The sequence below is a fragment of the Haemaphysalis longicornis genome, unplaced genomic scaffold (genome assembly GCF_048455015.1).
Source record: "Haemaphysalis longicornis isolate Haplotype H1 unplaced genomic scaffold, Haemaphysalis longicornis Haplotype H1 scaffold_9, whole genome shotgun sequence".
NCBI lineage: Eukaryota > Metazoa > Arthropoda > Arachnida > Ixodida > Ixodidae > Haemaphysalis > Haemaphysalis longicornis.
In genome coordinates this window covers 54904134-54926627 of record NW_027526460.1, presented here as the reverse complement: position 1 = coordinate 54926627, position 22494 = coordinate 54904134, and the positions used below count along the sequence as shown (strand labels likewise).

General features: G+C 47.1%; 1 long non-coding RNA gene across 1 annotated transcript in view; it reads right to left on the bottom strand.

Moving 5' to 3' along the window:
- The window catches only part of LOC144151337 (uncharacterized), a 102194-nt gene extending 79721 nt beyond the window's left edge, over positions 1–22473 (bottom strand). Inside the window, exon 1 of the long non-coding RNA XR_013318852.1 lies at positions 22274–22473. This is a non-coding gene — a long non-coding RNA (uncharacterized LOC144151337). The remainder of the gene's footprint in view (positions 1–22273) is intronic.
- Between the last annotated feature and the right edge of the window lie 21 nt (positions 22474–22494).

Below are 22494 nucleotides of genomic sequence, written 5' to 3'. Positions count from 1 at the left end.
TGCAGCATAGGTGGTGTAGTACTGCCCTACAAAAGGACATTTTTACTGTGCCAGCTGTAACAGTTTGCTTTTTTTTTCTCTTCGTGCTCTATGTTCGCGGCACGCACTCTCATGATTTGTTTCTCTCTAGTAATTGCTCGTCTCCTTTTTTCTTTGTTCTATTTTTTCGCATGGTGTTTCAAGCCATTGTACTCCATCCAACTGCGTTATTGCACCCACAAAGCGCCTTCTAGAACAGTGCTCTTCGGACAACCAGGAAAAAAATTGAAGCTCGATTGAGGCAGGCATTCCCAAACACGCACCACATATTCATATATAATACGTGCGTGCGTGCGTGCGCGAGCTCGTGTGTGTGTGTGTGTATGTGTGTGGGTGTGTGTGCGTGCGTGTGTGTGTGTGTGTGTGTGAGGAGAGAGAGAGAGGAGAGAGAGAGAGAGAGAGAGAGGAGAGAGAGAGAGAGAGAGAGAGAGAGAGAGAGAGAGAGAGAGAGAGAGAGAGAGAGAGAGAGAGAGAGAGAGAGAGAGAGAGAGAGAGAGAGAGATGGATTTGAAAACCCGCCATGTCCCTGCCCCTCCCAGGAAAATGAAAACCCCACCCCTATGTTCTGTATATTAAATCACGTGTAGTTTTTAACATATGGGATACTATTAACTTATTACAACAAGTAAATAAAGCTTGGCGCAAGGGTAGAGTGGTCTTAATAGTCACTTGCCCTACTTGTTTTTCTCTATAGCCCTCATAATATTCAGGGCAGTAAAGCTTTCGCGAGAGAAACAGCTTCTCCGCGAACCGTTTTTTAAAGACGATAGTCTTTCTTGGGTTGCTTAAACGCGGAAATTTTGGTCTACCTGTCTGTCTGTGACTCGATTCAGCCACCCGGCCAAAGTGAAACGAAAGCTGCGCAATAGTCTTATATACTCACACCCAAACCTAAACGTCTAAGTCCGGGGTCAGTGTTCATACTTGTCAACATTGTTGAGCAAGAACAAGACATTACGCAAATAGAAGGCAGCAAATCAACACATGAGTGATACTTCAAGTGCTCCTTTAATAAAAAATCATGTTTTGTTGCTTGGTTTTTGGGATAGCAAATGAAATGCTTAATCAACGGCAAAAAACCGTCGCCTGTTGTTGCAAGCGCTACCGCCTGGTGGCATTTAAGAAATCAAACGGCAATTGCAATGAAAGGTTCCACTAGACCGGATCCACGTTCCGCTTGGAACGCTCGTGGAGTACGGCAACGTGGTTCTATAAACGTTGGAGTAGGCTGCCTTAATTCACGCACATCTCCGCCGTACGGCAGCGCTGGCATCGAGGCACCCGACTTGCAGCAGTGGAACGCGGTAAATTTAATTGACTCGAGCAAACCTCTAGCCTGTTATCTTTAGAGGAAGGAGACGGGAGGGGAACAGCATGAGACGTGAGTGGGAAAGAGAAGGGAGGCCTTTACTTGGCAGGGGCGCCAGTCGACTGCCGTCTTTCCGCGACATTTGCAACAAAAGGAGCAAATACACGGACATTTTTTTTTCTGATGCACCAGAGGGGCACGAAAAATTCAGCTAGTGTAAAACACCTTCACTGCAAACCTGTGGGGTTTTCACATAATGTAACACGGGTTTCCGCGTCCGGTACGATGCTTTGGCGGGCATGCAGTTTCCGTTTCTCTTCTTCGGCTCGGTGTTGGGCCACCTTGTGCGGCATCCTGTCGTGAAGTGGTTCTCACACACTCTTTGGCTGTCCAACCTGTTCTAGGTAACTGTCGTGCCGGAACTGAGCGAGTCGGTGTGCGTATTGTGATAGCGGAAAAGATGGTCCAGTTGTTCGGAAATGTGTCTAAAGTAATCGAACAAAGAAGTGGAAAAAACAAGGAGGAACAAGGCACACGAACGGCGTAGACGAGCGCTGCTTGCAACTTAAAGGGACCCTGCAACCTTTTTCAAGTTTTTTCGAAATCTTAAATGCTTGCAGGACGTAGTCAACCTACACATCGAGTACTTAGATTAGGGGGTCGCAAAGTACCTCCGCGAAAACTACTGCTCTGTCCCCATCAGATAACTTAAAAATTGCGCAAGAGATTTTTCCCTCTTTCCCGGTCTTGGCCTTTTTCGACTGCTAGAATTACACATTACAGCGGTGCAGCGGCTATTGGCCGGCTTTTTTTCAGTTGCAGCAATGAATGCATTCGATAGCCAATTAAAAAAAAGCCACGTGCACAAAAGGAAGGCGAATCTGCTGGGACGGGCTAATCACGCAGTGCCGCTCCGTGTTGGCGATAACTATAGCTTTCTCAGTGCTTCCAGACACGAAGGAAAGTGTGAAAGCATTTTTAGAAGTGTTGCACAGTCTCTTTAAGATAAAAAAAAAAAAAAAAAAAAACACTTCACTCTAAGCAATCGCCGCAAGTGGGCTTCACCACGACGTTTCAGAACGATCAGTCAGCGTGACCAAACTTGCGACGTTGGCGAATTGCGAAGTTGGCGAATTGGCAAATAGCGCCGAAATTGAGAAGTTGGAGAAATGGGAAGTTGGCAAATCGGTGAATTGCGCCGAAACTGCGACGTTGGCGAATGACGAGACCAAGTCAAAAACGGCTGGCCGAGGGGGGGGGTGGGGATCTGCACAGGGACAAAGCACAAATGGACGCCTTGCGCTGTTGCCTCAGCGCAGATACTATATTTCACTCTAATCGCATGGTGCGCCTCGTCATTCGCCAACTTCGCACATTTGGTCACGCTGATTTGTCGTTCTGCAACGTTGTGGTGAAGACCACCTGCGGCGATTTTTAAGTGCAGAGCACTTTATGAACTCGCGTTGTCGTCTTAGCTTGCTAACGGTCGATGCGACTGCCGGAGTCGGGCGGCGAAGCGAGCTAACGGACCCAAGTAGAGCCTTCTGTCTGGCGTCAGGGAGTCGCACTAAGCCTTCGAAAACCACGCGGTTTGAATAATCCCAACCGTTCAAACCTCGCGAGAACCGCTGAAATTTGTCATACATCTTCGCGTTATTTAGCGCAAAGAAAATTGCAGGTATATTTCGGGGCAAAATCTGTGTATATAACCGGCAGCCACCGCGTTCCTTCTTTAGTTAGCAACGCTCGTTGGGTTGGTTTTTAAGCGAAAAAAGTACCCGCGCAAGGAAGAAATGGTGCGCAAGTAATCACACAGAAAGGCTCCAGCCGCGCAAGAAAAAAAATGGCGCATTCGAAATGCCACAGAAAGGCTCCAGCCGTGCAAGAAAAAAGATGGCGCGCTCAAAATGACGCAGACAGGCTCCAGCCGCACAAGAAAAAAAAATTACGTGTTCGAAATGGCGTGAAACAGCTCCAGCATACGAAATTAAAGCAAGCGGAAAAAGAACAGAACTCTTGCTGGCGCAATTTCAGGCAGGGGAGGCGCGAGCACTGCAAAGGCGGGAAATTTAAAATGCTGCACTGAGCGGATAACGGCGCTGCAGCCCATTATGGCGAATCACAGCTCTGCTGTTCCGACAGCTTTCACGTTGAGTGGAACGACCGTAATTTTTTAAAGCAAAGCTTTCTACCTCCACCAGCCAATGGTTCTTTCGTGGCATGCGGGTCAACAAACTCCCAACCCATCGGAGGCGGCGGCGGGGGGAGGGAGGGTAGGCGGAAGGTTTCACTCCCGGAGCACACTAGAGATGGCGCGGCGAATTTACCCAGCGTTCCCCGCGCGGAAGTGCCTGCTTGCCGGTGGCAGCTTCGCTGGTACGGCTTTGCCGTCTGGTTTAGCGAAGGTTGTTTTCGGCATGTTTTGGTGCAGCTTCGCGTCCATTGCGCGGTGCCTTCGCACGGATTGATTAACTTGTTCGATAGTATCTCCAGGGTAACCCGCACCCGACGGAATTAAGTGGTTGTACGGCAAACATACGTTAAGGATTGGTTTGCGGGCGGGAAAACAAAGTGTACAAACCACATACAGACATCTGGCCGCTATAGAAACGCTACTTTTTGCGCACTGCTTGCCACGAATGGGACTCCGTTTTCTAGATTGGGGAATGCCGATTCGGTCGTGTATTAAGAGGAATTACAAAAGGCGAAAGGAGCAACTGGTTCTGATAAATCGCGATTATAAAAGTGCCCTCAGCTTTCTCGCAATTCTCAATCTTACTAAACTTACTTTAAATCGGTATAAATGGGAATCACTAAGCTCACATGCCGAATTTTTTTGGTGTCTGCGCTTGTGTCGTGCTTTGGTGTAGCCCCGAGCTAGCCCATCAGGGTGGCTATAGGTTCCGCTGTCTCACCCTTCCGAAAATGCTCCTCTCCGTTTTCTTTCTTCCAACGCACGGCCGGGCTACAGTGGCGGCGTCCGCCACTCTAGCGCGGCCGCGGCCGACGCTGCTGCTGCGTTCGGGACTCCGCCCCGGCGAATTCCAGGTAATGTCTGGCAGCATCTCTGGTTTCACTCTTTGTAGAGCCACGTGTGTGAATTCAAGTGACGTCGCATGGTCAATTGTTGTGGGTGTCATTTAAAGCTTTGCTTTCCCATCACCTTCACAGCGTGGATTGGAGCCAATTTTTTTGTATATTTACGAAACAGCGCCCCTTATGTGCAGCTCTCCGGAACACAACCGCCAAAAAACATGTATCCCGTAAGGCTAAAAAAATCAGTCTCCTTACGGCCTTTCCACCGGTTCAATGCAGCGCCGCTGTCATGTGACCTACTGTGTTGTGAAGTCATTTTGTACGTACACTGCGCCGACAACCGACCACGGGGAGGGAGTTTCGGCGTCACCGCTGACGCAGTAAAGGAAATTGGCTGCCGTGTTTCCCTAATAAAGACACGACAACCATGCATAGCTGTCAGTTGGGAGCTTGAAGGGAGCCGCGGCTACATTATGCTCGCACTCAACGGGACAGCCAATCGATTTTTGTGGAGAGTACGCTCGCCATTTTAAATCAAAGAGAATAACTTTAAACACTTTAAACCGAAAGGGTTTTCCCGATAGGAATCTAGAACGATTAAAAGCGCAATTTTTAGGTCTACCAGCCTTAGTATTCTGCCAAACGAAAGCTGCGAGCAATGACAGTGAGCCACGCAGCAGGATACTTTTAACTGAGATGAAAACAGGTATTCAAAAACACGTCCCTCCGCTAAAAGAATGAAACGTAGTCTTTTTTATTCCTTCATGCGGTTTTCGAACCAGACATTGAAACCGAAACGGAAATTTTTGCATACGAACGGTAGCACCACGTTTGGACACAACATGACGCTACATTGCAGATATAAGGAAGTTCAGTGCCAAACTAAAATTATTTCCTGCAATATCTATCGAAATCCCTTGAGGTTACCCCGCTATATAAAACGCTGACTTTAATATGAGCTAGACGACGTGCACTCCACAAAAGCGGTTGGCTGCCCCTTTGAAGCAGCGTTCCTTTAACGTCGTTAGAAGCTGCCCTTGCAATAATAGAGGACATGTTGCTGTGACTTTTGGATTGCGCTCAAACCGCAGCACTCTTGCTGTGCACGTGGGAAGAACAATAGTTATCCTTCTGCACTGGGACAGCGCTTTGTGATCAGTGCATGGGCAGCTGCTCTTTCTAAGAAAAGTCGCAGCTGGGTTGTTTTTCGCTGCCTTATTCGAAGCCCCGAAGAGGCTCCATCTTGCGTGCATGTCGCAACGCTTCCGGAGCCGTTCGGGGATCGACGTTAGACCGAAAGCAGAATAATTGAGGCGACTGTTCCGCGCCTAAGGCTGAAAGAAAAAAAAATGTGGTTGATGCCTCTTTCATAGGAATCGGTAAAACACGAACGTGAAATTTGCCTTCCCAGGAGCATTTCAATGTTTATTGTGCATCCATATAAACTTGCACATAGCTATTTATATTACGTCAGTACGGCACCATTAGACGCGTCAACGTTAGATGCTGGATTCACGCGCCGGAACATTGCGTAAATCCGACTGAAACCACAGCCCCTTGAAAACCGCGCTAACGAAACCGAACCGAAACCAAAACCGAAAGCAGTAGGTGGCGGAGGATGCCTCAATTCACCCGCGTCCCGCGTACACGACGACGCTGACATCGAGGCGCCAACTGTCGGCGCTCATTGGCGTCATGAAAAACTTGGCTTCGAGTGTCCCAGACGGCAGCACCATCTGAATAAAGAAGGTAGTGGGAAGATATAAAGCGCGTTCGTAGACGTACTTGCGCTTGAATTTACACCGTAGTGGGCAAAGCGCTGTGTATTTCCCGTTGAGGTCAGAGTTCGTTACTCGAATCCGGGCGCAGACCCGTCAGTTGAACTTTTTCTGGCGATGTCAGTTCCGTGACGGATGACACCGCTGAGATCTTGGTGTACCCGGGCATGACACACCGTCGTGTTAAAAGCGACAGTAGACCTTCCAATTTTCGCTAATCAGCTTACATGTATGCTTAATCACAATTTACAGACAATTCAGTTTTATTCCTCCCATTTAATTGGTCAGCGTCTGCTCAAAAATCCTCCAAAAATATATATGCCTATATCTTTTTTGTATATCGAAATGAAACCAATTATGAACACATTGTTGTGAAATGTCACTTCTTCATTCTTTCATTTCACGATTACATTTTCTGAAGTATTTTCACAGCTTGCGGGACAACGATTTCGGCTGAAATCGATGCGAATACGTTTTACGGGTAAAGCCCCTTAGGGGCTGGGGCTTTGCGTGTCTTCTGTCGTCGTTGTCATCGTAATCCTCGTCTCATGTAGTCACGGTACTAAAGCACACGGAAACTCGTTTACGCCTCACAATAGAACGTAACACGTACTAAGAAAAATCACTGGTAAACTCGCTTGCGCCTCGCGCTGGAGCGCTTCGTAACGCGGACTAAAAAAAAAAAAAAACACCGGTACACATGTTTAATGCCTCGCGCTAGAGAGTTTCATGCTTCAAAAAAAAAAAGAGACTTTCACAGCAAAGCTGAGTACCTCCACCCCACAACGGTTTCGTCTTTGTTTGCAAAAACGCCACGGCGTCAAGAATACACTTACTATAGACTGCATGCTTCGCCCCTCCACAGGTTTCACGTTAGTGGAGATGGCCCGGTATTTTTATTTTACGCTTAAAGTTGAATTTTCAATTTGGATGCAGCTTACCGTGGCATCCTGTACTGAGGACGTCCCCGCGCGAGTGAACGGCGTCACCATATTACGTTTTGCTCGCAACACACGTTCATTCCTCTGCCTCTTCGGTAGTAACTGCACCGTGCTATTACATCTGTTTTGCCTATCAATCATACGTTCGTCTTTCCTTGCAGCCGCAGTTCCTTCCCGGAAAAATTGCACGTTCCGTTTCATGCAATCGCAGTCATACAGACAGAGAACCTTATTAAGGCGAAGTGATGAATTTGCTAACAGGAAATCGTGGACACGGATAGTAAACGCAAAGAAAACATGTCGACACCGTTTCAACGTGTTCGTCTTCGTTTGCTTCGCCTTACGTTCGAACTCATGCAAAAGAATTTGTACTGTCTTTATTTTTTTTTCTTTCCATTGATTTCACTGACCATGAGCAAAATTTAAGCTGTTGCTAGCACCTCTGTTTCACGATCTGAATATACAGCGCTGAAGCTATTCTGGATAAATTTTTGGCACAAAAAAATGAGAAGCCACTCAGTGTAACGACGGCGATGGTTGCAACGCGACCCTTTCTTGCGTACGAAAATCAAATGGCGAAGTGCCAGAGTCAAAGCGGCTGTAATCAAAGTCGAAGCATCAACGATCATTGCGCAAGATGCATGCGAGGCAAAGTCGAAACTCAGACGACAGCAAACGCATAGCTCATGCACGAGAAAGCTGAGCTCCCCCCCATTGTTGTCGTTAGACCATCGCCGTCGTCCGACAACCAAACTGCCGAATGTCCACTTCAATTAAGCCAAAGTCCATAGCCAACGCCTGCGCAACGAACTCAAAGGAAACGCTGAGCGACCCGATTTCGATGACGGCGTGACACGATAGACGTCGGTTTCATAACGCCAGGAACCGAGGTTCGATTCCAACTACGGGACGGTTTTCCTCCATGTTTCAGCATCATCATCATCATCGTCATCATCATCGTGTACCTTCTCACTGCGTAAAGTTGGCTTTTCTGCAGAGCGTATTGGTTACGACACGCCCAGCAGTGAGAACAAGAAAGCTCCGCTTTAAAATACAACTGTTATTGTGCAGGGCAAAATAAATGAAAAGGTTTAATTTTTTGTGTAGTTCACACAGGCTGCATGTTTTCAACGCCATGGTCTGATCTTTTAGTGCAGATGTCAGTTTGTCCAGATGTTAGTTGACGAATAATGTTTGTCGTTTCGTAGGATGTGCCACAGTTACGATGCAACACACCCTTACGTGATATGTGAATTCTGCCCTAGAATATATATAATTGGGGCAGCTACTTACAAAACAATTTTATTTCGGGGTCTGTCACGCCACAACGGTTCGCAAACAGTTTCAAAACATTCCCAAATCTCGGAAATGTGGCTAATGAACTCCGTTATTTGCACTAAATGTGCTGCTAACATGGAAAAAAGGAGAACATGGCAGTTTAACCTTCCCTGGGAAAGTAGGCGGGTGTATGAAATTCTACAAAGCAACACACCCCTGCATCTATTTTGTGCCATGTGGCACTCTCTTTAGATCAGCTTTATATGGCAAGCGTCCCATGGATTTTGCAACTCTGTGTCCAAAAACTGCGTAGCCCCCTGTATGAGGAAGCAGAGAAAACAAGTAAGGCTATGTTCAGACTACCGACGCAAAATACATATTGTGATCTATGGACGCGCAAAAAAAGGCGTGTCAAGCAGTTAGGTTGGCTGAGACGTGAAACGACGTCATTCTTTAAATTTATTGCGACAGTTGCGACAACAGCCTGAACATGGTTTAAGGCATGTGCGTAAATTTGGCGTAGCAAGAGGAAAATTAGCAAACCACGCGTACTAATCCCGGAATGGGGAAGCCCCCCACCGGGCGGGTGCCCTATCATCTGCACCAGCTTGACAAATAAAGATTTGTTCATCATCACCATCATAGCATCCCGCACTCGGTGCGATCATGGGTTCGGCTGCTTAGTAGAAAAAGTAGGCCGCTTGCAAAGCTAAACACCGATCGTACCTGGAAGGCTGCCCATATGCGGCGGGCGCGACAAACACACGGGTTCCGCGAAGTGTTGAATGCAGCTAAATGACGCAGGTACTACGCAAGTAAATAAGCCCAGACCAAAGCTGCATCAGCAAAATTTCAGAGGAACTTTCAGGGCCGAAATTTCGAAAGCGGAGCTTTCTTTGTTTCAGTGATGGCGACCGTCCACTCCAAAACGCACTGCAGGAAGCGTATATGCGTTTTCTAGTCTGCACAGCCAGCCGCCATATTAGCTTGCTGCAGGTGCAGGAAAGCCAACTTTCTCTGACGATGATGATGGTCGTGGGTGAAGTGAAAGATGGTTGAAACGCGCAGCTTTCTCTGGTAGATAATCAATGTCTTTAAAGTTTAAAATCTAAAAACGTTGCGTCCAAAACGCGCCGCAGGAAAGCCAATTTGCACAATGGGTTTCCACGAAGGCACATCAATTGCAGGTGCACAGTCAACGCTTTACCCCTGGCCAATCCCCCGGAGTGGGTGCGTTTCAACACTTCAAGACCATCATCATCATCTAAGCCCAAACTCAGACGACAACGAAGGAATCCCTTACGAGATTTGAGATTGTTTCGAATCGGCTTGCGGCGCAAGCAAGCATCGCGTTTCAGCCATGTTTGTCGTGAAACGAAGGGACTTTAAATTTTGTAGCGTGAGTTACACTGGCCGAGGTTGAGCAGTTTCGCGTGGACCCTGGAGAGGCGTGCTGCGCAAACGTGCCACGTGGTGGCCCGGTCCACTTGATGATCATGCGAGGGGTGGCCGGGTGTGGAACCGATGGCTCATGCGTCGCAGCAACACCGGCGCGCTCCTGTGGAAACAGCTTAGCTCTCGGGCGAGTGGTGACGCTGCGCTGGAGCCGCTTGATAAATATACATGGGTCGCATAATGCGTATACCGTGTGTGTGTCATTGAACCAGCAGTAAACATGATAATCAAGCTAATCTTAGACAACCAGAAGAAAAACCAACTGAACCTTAACTCACGCTACGTATATCCTGGCATAGGCGAGCCAAGCCACTGCTAATTTTTTTTTTGTATTCTGTTGCGCAGTGTACGGAAGACTGTGATCGGAGAGGGATTTGATGGTGATTGGTGACATTCGAGAAGTCGGGAATAGTGGGCATGAAATGGGCGTGTTACTGTAGACTTTCCTGAAAATGCCGACGTGGCAGTGTTCAAAGTAGCGGAAAGTGCAAGCATTCGTTACTACGGGTTGCTGTGACGCGGCTCTGTACGACAAACGTATAGGTGACGCCCACAAATGCTAAAAGCTCCGCTGGTCATCCACCGTTACAGGGCGAAATGGCCTCGAACTTTTCCCTCTTGCTCCGTGCGGGCATTGTTTGCGAGCTTGAGGGATCAGGGATATTGGCCAGTTTCCTTTCAGTTGCAAAAATGAACGCATTCGATAGCCTCTTTAAAGCGAACTTAGAAGACGTATCTGCTGCGACCAGCAGATCGCGTAGTGGCGTCACTAGGGATAACTATTGAGCTACTGGCTTTAACAGTATTATGTAATGTTTCCAGGCAAGAAAGAAACAGTAAAAGCGGCTGTCGGCAGTGTTACAGGCAACCGTTTAAGGGACGCTGCAACACTTCTTTTCAACTTTTTTTTGAAATCTTAAATGCTTGCAGAACGTAGTCACCCAACACACCCAGTAGTTATATTACGGTGTCGCAAAGTACCTCAGCCAAAAATTACTGCTTTATACCCATCCGATAACTTGTAAACTCGCTCAAAAAGATTTTTTTCTCTTTCCCGGTCTTGACGTTTTTCGACGGCCCGAATTACGTCCAGGAGGCCAATTAGCGGCTGTTGGCGCGTTTTCCTTCAGTTGCAGCAACGAACTCTTTTCGATAGCAACTTTAAAAATAAAGCCACAAAGGCAAAGCAGAAACGGAAGGCGTATCTGGGGTGATGAGCACATCATGCAGTGCCGCTCCCTGCTGGGTATAGCTGTAGCTTTCGCAGTGCTTCCAGACACGAAGGAAAGAGTGAAAGCGTTTATCAAGTGTTGCGGGGTCCATGTGAGCTACTTGAGTTTGCACGTGCGTGCGATGGCGTCGGTCCACGACTATGAAACCGTGAACGCTGATTGGTTGATGGCCTCAAACGCTGAGAAGAACTAATGATAGAAAACGAGTGAGAGAATTAAGAGGGGATGTAGCAAAGTCCTGAGTGGAAAAGGGGATTATACTGAATTCAAATGAATGGGTTAGCTTGAAAAATAGGGGGATAAGCGACACCTATAGAAACAGCTTCGTGGCTACGGAGCCCATTGAGGGAGAGAAAGAAGGAGTACAGCCTTACCTCATGGGAATTGCCCTTAACGTGGCACAAGTTTATGCCGAACGAAGTGTTAAGTAGACAGCTTTGTGATTCGTGACTGCGCAACGAAATTACTCAGCGATTTACTAATTTTTCGTTAGGTGTGGAATACCTCAGGACCGCACAATGTCCGTCCGCGTCCATGCGCATACCATTTGCAAAAAATCACACGGGCACCGGCACGATTCGAACCTGTGTCTGGAAGACCAGACAGAGTTAGTGGGAGCCGTCTTACCCATTGGGCTACGTGAGGTAGTACCCGAGAGTCAAACGGCTTATTCCCTCGCCCGTAATGTTGCGGAGTACCGGAGGACCTCCCAATGTTCGCCCGCGTCCATCCGTGCGCACACCACCATCAAGCGAAAATCAAGCGAAATACGATTTGAGCCGTGAGTTGCAGTTTCATTTAGGGAATCATCAAGGTGCAACTCACGGCGCAAATCGAACGACGGTCGGGGCGTAAATCGGATGTCACTCGGGACGCAACTTGGACGTCATTTCGAGTCCCCGTACTCCGCACCCTCACCATCATCCACGGAGTGAAGATGCTGCCATTTTCCAGTGCTTCACTTCAAAAATATATTTGAGTTGCATTTCTCGTTTGAACAAAATTTTAGATTCGCTTTCATACCTTGCTAAAACATGGAAGCAGCATGGTGTTTCGTGAATGCCGCTGGCACATCGTGGTAACCATGCTTCATGCTCCAACAATCTCCTGGGCCAGGTTTGTTCACTTTAGCATTGGCATTGATTGCCAGCTGCTGCCTTTGTTGCCCATTGGTGTCGACATTTAGTCTCTGCCATTCCCTTTCTATTCCCTTCGGACGCCTTCTCAGCCATGCACGCGCGTCACACTCCAGTTTACAACGCGTAGAAGTGGTGACGCGTGTCCAGAAGCCAGACGACGGGCACGTCGAGCAGCTGCAGTGGAGGGAAAGCAACGCGGCCGCAGCTAATGCCGGCGCCCACATGGTGGGTTCATTAAAAAGTCTCCATTGCAGAATAGTTTGGTGCTGGGCCTGTTGGTACATACTTTGAAGAACGGTGTAACCCCGCCTTGAAGATGCGTACACGAGGAGAGAGCAGGACAACACTCACGCTGGGACTAGCAACAGTTTAATGAATAAAATTTCGAAGGAAAAGGAAGGTCCGGGCATGCGCCGAAAAAACTAAAGTTAAAAGACAAGCTGATGACGCGATTCAATATCGGTTCTATTTTAAATACTCGGTTTCTTTGCCTGATACCGATAGTGAGGGCCCGCTCACGCACTCATCAAAACCACGCTTTCATATTTGATACGCTTCTGTAATCTCCCGTTCGCACTTCGTGGCGTCCCTACCAATTATTGCAGTTTTGTCCGAGAGGGGGGTGCACCCACAACCTCGGCAATGGGCAGGCAAGTTTGCCCGCCGCCTCGCATGACCAATGTTTCACGTTCTTTTATACGAACATTCAGACAGCGTCCCGTATGCCCTATGTACATTTTGTCGCCCTTCAGCGGTATGTGGTAGGTAACATGCGTCATGCACTTTGTGAATTTTGTGGCATGGCGGGTTGTGCACGTGTTCTTTGGTTTGCGCTTTTCAATTTTGGGACAAAGGCTTGACTACTTTGTACCTACAAAAATGACACCAATTTTATCGCAAAATTCTAACATCTTACGGAGATGCTATTAAAGAAAACGTGTGAATCAATGGCGACTCCCCAGTCACTTTCCGGCAACTTTTCTATGACGTCACGAAATCTTGTTTGTCCGATGGGCGGCCGGTGATTAAACCATCACCAAAAACATGGCTGGGCGATTGTAGGGATCTTTCCTTCGCCGTTTGATCGTATTACGTGAATGATGACGTGCAGTTAACACACTGATAACCATGTTTTTAGTGCTGGTCACAGAGTACGTCATTCCTGCCCTTATCACGTCACTGCAGCGTGAAATTTAAACATTTTGCAGCACCTCTTGCGTTTTTTTTTATTAACAAAACGCCTTTTGTGGCTGAAATGGAACTGAGTGAGGTAGTGAATGCCAGTTTTTTCGAGTTAAAAAAGGTTTGCATTTTGTCTTCATGGTTCCTTTAACAAGCGCTAGGTGGTTCTTCCATCACCCTGTGTTCACGGATCGACGGCGCAAATATCTGACGACTTGCCCGACCTTATTGTTTTAAAAAGCAAGGGCTTAAAAAAGCAAAGGCACGTATTCATAACGCCAGCTGCAATGTATACGCATTCTTGTCCAAACCCCAGCGCTTTAAAGGGACACTGGAGGGCTTTGTAAACATGGCGGGATTACTCGGGCAAATTGTCGTCTGGAGTGTCTAGGCCATGTTCCGACCACTTTAGCTGCGTTTATGCGTATTTGTTCAGCAGAAAAATCAATTGGAAAATTCAATCCTCCTCTCTCCATCCTCGCCCATTTGCTATTACTATTCGTATGACGTCAAAACAAGATGAATTGGCTTGACTGCGTTACTGCACGGCTAGCCGACCCTTCGACAGAATCAGTCGGCCCAGCATTTAGTCGGCCGGTGGCCGGCGGTTCGCCGCAATTCGTTCGCTCTGCTCAAACTAAGACGCGGCACGTTTGGACCAGGAACAATGATCCTTTAGTTTGTTAGTTTGCAGCCTGTATCAAGCTCTAAGTCCAGGACGCTCCACATAAGCGGTCATGCAACGCTGGGTTGACTGCATGTTACGCTAGTAGAAAAATCCAAGGCCAACAGAAGGGGGGAGAAGAGTCAGCGAAGTTAATACAGATACGAAGGAATTAAAACCAACCAAAACTTTGATAACACAGCGTAAAATCAGGGTGCGAGAAGCACTTTTTGCGCTGGGAGAACAAGCACAGCAGTCAGCAGTACGACCAGAATTCTGCGAACGCTTTTCCGTGTAAGGAATGCAGTCGCTACACAAGAGATATTGTGGCAATTTTGGGACGCCTGCTGCAGGAGCGCTATGCAAGAAATAGTCATCTAAGCTGCTTGAAATGCCAGAACTAAATAATAATGTAAACTGGCCATACATTATATACTTTATATTTCCGGCCCTGCCAGCTGGCCTTTGGCTGAGTGGTCTGGAGCAATATGTATATCGTTTTGCAACTGGCAAGTTCGAATCCCCGACAGTGCATGTTCTTTTTCTTGAAGTTTATTATGTTTTATCGACCAATGTTTTAATGATTTTGGCGCTGCAACGGTGATTGCTCCACGAGCGAGTTCTCGTCGACGTGGGGTTGTCACAAGCACCGACTGATTGCAGGCACAATCCCGAATCAGCCCCACCCTTGGCCTGGCGCGAACACACCTCTTACTATACAGGCACGAGCCAGGCAAGCTCCAAGGGTGGGGGAAAAGCTTATCGCGTTTGAGCGTCTCCGGTGACGCGGAGGGCGTTCATCCGCTTCGTACGCCTCGGCTAGTGATTGTTACGATTCCAAGCCGTGCTGGTAGGCTTATCTGGCGCCTTTTACAGCCGACAACGTGGCAGAAACGCGGTATGCTGATTACTGAAATACTGAGAATGCCCATCCGACGATAACGTCCGATGCCAATCATGTTGTTTCCCAGAACAGAAACCGAAACTGGCTTGATTTCCAATCGTGGACATCGTCCAATCACGTATCACCTCGTATTGACGTCACTGCTGCTTGTTGGTGCGGCCACCGCAAACCGCGCATAATAGTTTTTTTGTTCTTTCGAGCTTTATAAAATAAATACCGCATTATAGCCCGGAAGTGTGTTACACCCAGTATACGTAGTGCAAGCAAAAACAGAAGCTTGACAAATTCACGTCAGTGACCCTTTGCAGTGTCATGTTTCCATATATGGGCTAGGGCTACTTCCATAAAGTACATAACAGCCGCATTAAGGCTGACGCCGTTCAGGTGGTCTGGTGTGCCATAGCAATGCGATGGTATCCTCGCAAAATTTGGCTCAGGTGAACATGTTAAAGTAAGCAAGTAAACCGAAGTACACCATGCAGGTGTCATCCTTTGACGCGCCGGGATACACTGAAGACGCCGCGCTGAAGTGAGAAGTACTAGTAATAATTTGTCAGATATCAGATGACTTTCAATGCCGTGTGTTTATCACGAAGTTTGAAAACTAATATCGCTGTTTTAGCGCTTCCGCCATATTTGCAATTTAAATTAGAGTAACGAAGTCATTTGCATTGTGGTTGAATCGCGTTGATGTTTATTTCATGTAGGCAGCGCTACAAAAATGCCACATGTGGTCGCATTCAATGCCACTGAAACCCACACGTGCGTTGCGACCACTGCCCCTTAAAATTCTATTTCAGTGCCCAAGCGTTAACCACGCGTTAACTCAAGGCGGGGTCAAGGCATTTGAGCTAGATAACAAGAATTTTTAGTAATGTAATCTCATGACTTTGGACGCGTTTTAAATGTAGCTTCTACGTGCGATTTATCAGGTTGTTGTTAACAAAATTCGTATGCATGTAAGCATTGCGGTACAGCCCCGTTCAAACAATGCCCTGCATTCGCCGCCGTTGATCAAAGGCCGCTTTATTTTCGGATGTGCGAACACGAACAGCTGTTCAACTATAAGGGCTTTGATATTGTAAGGTTAAGGTCCCACTTTTTAACCTCTTGCACTAACGTTAAGAAATCAGTGAACAATTGATTTGTTTAGGGCATATTTAGGTGCAATACGGGCCTCCCTTCCTTCCATTTTTCATCAAAAGGCTTTTACAATAAGAATTAGGAAAGAGCGGAAGTGCAGAAATGGACATATTTCTAGGAATATTGATTTCCTTGGGGAAATAAATAGAATAAATGAATAATAAAAAAAGGTTCTTAATCTATTTATTATCCGCCGGCCGCCTAAACATTGCTTTCCTCGCGGAGTTCGAAAACAGCGAATTTAACGGCTTTCTGCGTTTGACCTGCCAGTAGCTGCAATCACACGAGGGATAGCGACGAATGAGCGGAATATGACACACCGTGGTTCTTCCAGAGATGCACCGTCATAGAATTGGTATCCTCATCAGTGACAGTGACGTTTCATCGCTTCTTGTACGAGGGGACAACGAAAAGTCATCCACTCCACAGCCTATGTTAAGGATGAACTGGCCGGGTAGAGAGTGTGTGAGCATGAGTGTGAGTGTGAGTGCGAGGGAGTGTGTGCGCATGTGGGCTTACGAGCGTTTAGAGTATGCCAATCAGCTCTCATTAGACTCTACCGTCGTTGCAATCACTTCAAAAGGGGTATTAAAGCCGGATTTTTTAACACGAAAGTGTTTTCTGCCCGGGCACACAAGAATTTCACTGACGCCATATCCGTCACGGAAGTGACGCCACCAGAAAAATTGCCATTTGAGCCCACGTGCCTCTCGCCGCAGCAGGAGGTACGTGGCGCTCTACCTAGTGCGCTATGAACAGAGATGGGAGCACCTCTACGAACGCGCCTTATGTCCCTCGCTACGAGTCATTCAGATGGTGCTGCCGTCTAGGAGAGGCGAAGCGAAGGAGCGCATCATGACGCTAATGAGCGCCGACAGTTAGCTCTTCGATGCCAACGCCTTCGTGTACAGGGGACGCGCGTGAATTGAGGCGCCCTCTGCTGTCACGCTTTCCCCATGACCATTATGCTCTTCAAGCTGTTGTTTCTGTACATGTCATTTTTGGTTTTGTTATCCCGGAATAAACCAGTTATTTTTTTTTTGTTTCTCGGGTGTCGGCGTCACTTCGTCTGGTTGGATCAGGCTCACGAACCCTTCGCACATGAAGGAGGTTCCCTTAACATTCAACTGCTCCTGTGAAGGCACCTTCCACTTTCGTGTTTTACCGATTCCTATATGCCAGAGGGATCAACCATAATTTTTTATTAAGATTCGTTGGTTGCGGCAACTTAGGTTGGCTCAAGCCGAATATCAATCATGCATTACATGCTTAGTATTACTATGCATTGCACGCTGTGGGCTGCAACAAGGTAAATAGGGGTGTCTTCAATAGATCATTTTTCTTTCCTCACGTTTCACTCAAATTTGGGTCAAACTACCATAAATAGCTCAGCAAGGTGCGCCGCATATGCGGCATTATTAATACTATGTGACACGTTCGAGTGGCCGGGTGCGACACGAAGGGATCCATGTACGGACGACTTAAAAAGATTGGTGGACGACGAATGGGGTTGAGAGCAAGGTATCGGGTGAAGCTTTTGCAAATTGGTAGGCACACATGACACAACCCATTGATCTCCAGATGAAAATAAAGGAAAGAAGAGAAAAACGCGGCTCGTAGAGGACATTTCTTTCTTTGGCAAAAAAAGGAAACTAGCTCCAATCCACGCTTTGAAGGTGGTTGGAAAGCAACGCTTTAAACGACACCCACAACAATTGCCAACGCGACGTCACTTCAATACACACACGTGGATCTAAAAAGAGTGAAGCCAGAGATTCGGCCAGCCGTTACCTGGAATTCGCGGGGGCGGCGTCCCGAACACCGCAGCGGCGTTGGCCACCGCCGGGTTAGAGCGGTGGACGCCGCCGCTGTAGCCCCACGAAAGAAAGCGGAGAGTAGCGTCTTTCGAAGGGTGATACAGCGGAACCTAGCAATCCTGATGTGATAGCTCGGGGTACACCACCTCACGACACAAGCGCAGACACCGAAACAATTTGGCATGTGAGCTTAGTGATCCCCATCTGTATACCGATTTAAATTAGCTAGTTTAGTATGTTTGAGAACTGCGAGAAAGCTGAGGGAACTTTTATAATCACTATTTATCAGAACCAGTTACTCCTTTTGCTTTTTGTCATACCTCTTAATACATTCGATCGAATGTTTTAAGATTCGATCGAATCTTTTTCTATCGAACCTAAAAGTTTGATCGAAAAAGGCAGCGCCGGGTTTCTCCGCACGACCAAAATAAGAGCAGTGTCGAGATTTCGGCGCACATTAAACGTACCCACGTGGACAAAATTAATCCGGCAGCCCTCCACTACGGTGCGCCTCGGTGTATCTTCGGCGCGTTAAACTCTACAGTCAATCAAAATGGGAGAACTTATCAGCTCTAATGTTCCGATGTCTTGCGCACCTACTGGATGTTGACATGAAGGATATAAATCTTTTGGAGTCGATGAACATCAGAGCACGCAGATGCTATTCGCCGCGAGATCGACATGTAGGTGGCGACAGCATCGCGCTGCTAGTGTGGATGCTCCGCTGAGCGGCCCGTAAGAATGCACACTGTGGGCACGCTTCGTGCCTTTTTCCCGCCGTATGTGCGCATTAAAGGCGCAAACAAGAGTGGTATGCTGTAGTTCGGTTCTTTAACGTTCAATGTATAGCATGGAAGCGGCGGTAAGTTTTCATTACTACACCAAAAAAGCGACGACCCATCGGGAATCTCAGAATGGGCGTAATAGTGACAATGAACTTGTACGCCGTGGCTCGTAGCAAGCTCGATCTTTCCAGACTATGGCTTTGAACCTTCAATAAAAGCATAAGCAGAAACAAATCATGAAGCCTCGATCTCTGAAATTCAGTTTACAACGGCAATCTCAATCGCTTTCACTGGTAGCATGACGCATTCATGCATTTGTGGGATGCCCTGAAATGGTAACACCACCTACCTGCCCCGACATTCTTTCTAAGAGCTTACGATATTTTTTGTGTGTTCGAAAGGCAACATAAAATTACTGAATTTTGATCAGCGCAGAGATATAATTGTAATCACGCTGTAACGGGTCTTTTAAATGAAATTTTAGCGACTCTGAGAAGGTTTGATGAATAACGGTGTCGGATCACTTATTTGCTGCTTTCGTCGCAAGCGAACTATCGAATTGAATTGTCAACGCAGCAGTACAAGCAACATCTCATGCTTAGCTTGGTTTTCGCGAAGTGACAAGCAGGTTTACAGTGTGCAAACCAAGCTTCTGGGACCTCACAGTGAGCACAAATTTTCTGTTACGGCTGCTCTGTTAACCATTTGCGTTCCTTTTAAAATCTAACAGGCGCCTGCAACAGCGAGATGTGTTTGCATTCTTGCGTATAAGGTCGCTTACGAACCCTAAAGATGGCAAATGAATTTACGCTGTTGCAGATGTAGTAAAACGTTTCCTTTTTCTTTCTCGTTGCGAATCAGCGCAACGGGTTCCCGGTAACTACTTTGTTTTGTAAACTGAACATCACCTTTGTCTTGACATTTAATTCTTGAGGATTGGTTAAAAAAATGCAAGGATAAAAGTTTTCTGTGCATTTCGTTTTTTTTTTTCTGGGGGGGGGGGGGGTGACAAACGTTGGTTATCAGTATTACTAACAATCGAAAGTACGCTAGGCGTCGTGTTTTGTAGCGGTGAAAAAGCAGTACTTCAACACGTATTTTTAAATTTGATTAACCCCCCTTTGGTCCGAGATTTTCCAGGAATTGTGGCTAGCCTTTTTCGAAATTGTATTGAAAGGAAGCATTGTGGGAAAAAAAAAACAGCGAGCCATGGAAACACCCCTCACACATGTGGGCAAAAACGTGCATTATATTACGCGGTTTTTCCTCTTTCTTTAAGCTTAGGTCCACCCTTAAGACGTGACCATATTAGGCATTTGGTTATGCTGAGGGAGACACGTTTCTGGGCAAGGTGATTCATGTCGGCATTTGAAAATGTTATATATGAAAATGACACAAGGAATGCCACATGACCGACGCAAACTCACAACTACGTATTTTACCGAGAAATCCCCCCTAAATACTCTTGCACATCCACAGAATCGTATTTTAAATAATAGGCGAAATTAGCAACTCAGTATAAACAACCACTGTCCAAAAATGGTATTTAATTTAGAAAAGGTACGGGAAGAACACGAACACACAGGCGCTTGCGGGTGTAAAATACGTCTCCGGTAATGCATGGGCGATAGCGCTCGGGCCATGTGCCGTGTAATTGTGTTTGTTTGTTCTTCTTTCTAAAATGACAGAACGCAATTTTACAATGGTGTGGCAAATGTACGGGTATGCACGGGTCTTGTCGCTTCTTACCCGTTTCATGTACTAAACTTTTATCCTTTGTATAACCACCACGCCACTTTTAAAAAGATCCCTTTGACTTTCTTGAAACGGTAGACGACTGCACTCATCAATAAGGAAAGTGCAATGTGTCGAAACAATGTTTTATAACACGTTTCACGCTCAAGCGGCGACAACGGTGACGATGTTTTGTGGAGGTAAACTAGCGCGGTATCCCCCAACGACCGCTGATTATTGCGTTTCTAGAGGAAATGCGCAAGCAGAAGTAACAAGTCATTGCTTACTGTCAAACGAATACACTCATTGGTGGTTTTGTCGTGTGCAGCACGCGTCTTGCGCCGCGCGCAACGTGAACAAGCAGACGACCCGAAAGCGCCATCCACACTAGGAGCGGTTCGTCCCGCCGCCGCCAGGGGCCGACTGTGTTCGCGCTTGGGGCGAATAATGCGAGTCTACAGCTCTACAGCTCCAGCCCCGCACATGATGATGATGATTAGTGGCTTTCCCTTTGAATCGGGTCGTCAGTTGTAAGGAACCGACTTGCCTGTTTTATTACGTTTACTTGCCCTACTCCCAGCTAACCTATAGATTTGCTTCCTCCCTCTCATCTCTCACTCTTTTCTGTTTTAAACTCATCGCCCCCACCCCCTTTTTTTCTCCCCTCGCTGTTCTAAATTCTCATCCGTATGATTACTCCGCCTACCTACCCATCCCTTCCCAGGCTTTTGGCGCCACCTTGGAGCAACTTTTGTAAGCGCACGAGCATTTTAGGTAGGGACGAACTTCAAAAGGCGTCGTTAGCAATTTCAAGGACACTTGAAACGGTGTTGGCAAGTGAACTGACACGTTCACTCCAAACGCACGTTGTGTAAGCGGCAAAATATTTTTCTCGTACGAACAGTGGGAAAGTTACCAAGAATAATAAAAAAAAAAAACAAGGCAATTGCGCTTGTTTGAACTCTTTGAAGACGAATATCCCGCGATTATCAAAGGCTCCTTTTTTTGCTACACAGTGTTTGCGGCTTTTTCTCAAAGACCTTGTTATAACATATATAGTGAACGCGGAAGCGTAAGTGTGTGATTGATCGTTCATGCTCGTTCGGTCCTGAGACGAGCACAAGCTGACGCAGCGCCGGCAGAGGATGCGCCGTGCGGCGCATCCTGGCAAGCTGGTGACTGCACCTGGCAAGCTGGTGAGTGCTGAGCCACTGGGTGGGGCAATGGCGAAGTTCGTGATTTATTTCAGAGGCACGTGCTATGAAGCTAAATGAGGCGTCGCAGCGACGGAGTTTTGGCTGCGGCGGCGATTTTTTCTCTCTGTGAGCCACTCAGCCTCTCGCATTAGAAATGAGAAAGGTCGTTACGATCATCCGAATGACCGGCGGACCACCCGCGTGGCTATATGCTTTTTAAAGAGCGCCTCTAAGCTGCCATTGGCCCGCACCCGCGGAGTGGGATTATATGCATCGTCTTCCTGCACCCACACAGCACAGCACTTCCCTCGCGGTTGATGTAAAGAATTAAAACATGCTAATAGTTGCTGTTTGGGTACATGTATAAAGGGTTAACTTATGCATTCGCACTGTTTGAATGTTTTATAAACAGCTCAAGCACCCGAATACTTCCTTCTATAACGCCTTATGGCCCTTGTACCCTTGACTACATCCCATTCCCTTTGTTTACAAGAAAGACGATCGTCTTCCGTGACTACACGCCCCACGAAAAGTGCTGTGTGGCCGGCTGAGCTGAATTCAGCGCGCGGCAGAAATATTACATAATTTTTAGCTGCTCCCGCAAGTAGACTGTTAAAGAAATGAAAATCGTTAATACATACTTAACAGTTGTAGTCTGGAAGAGTAGATTCAGGGAGCTGTTGATGTCGGATAAACGCCCAGCGATATTTTTTTCAGCGTTAGCGAGAAACAGCTCAATTGCAGCGCCATTTGCGTTGATGCCCTGCACGCTCAAATCAAATTTTTCCTGCGCCGAGTGAGAACAATGAGTATTGTACCGAGTTCAGCTGTGTATTCCTCCCAGAAGAAAACATGAAAGTCC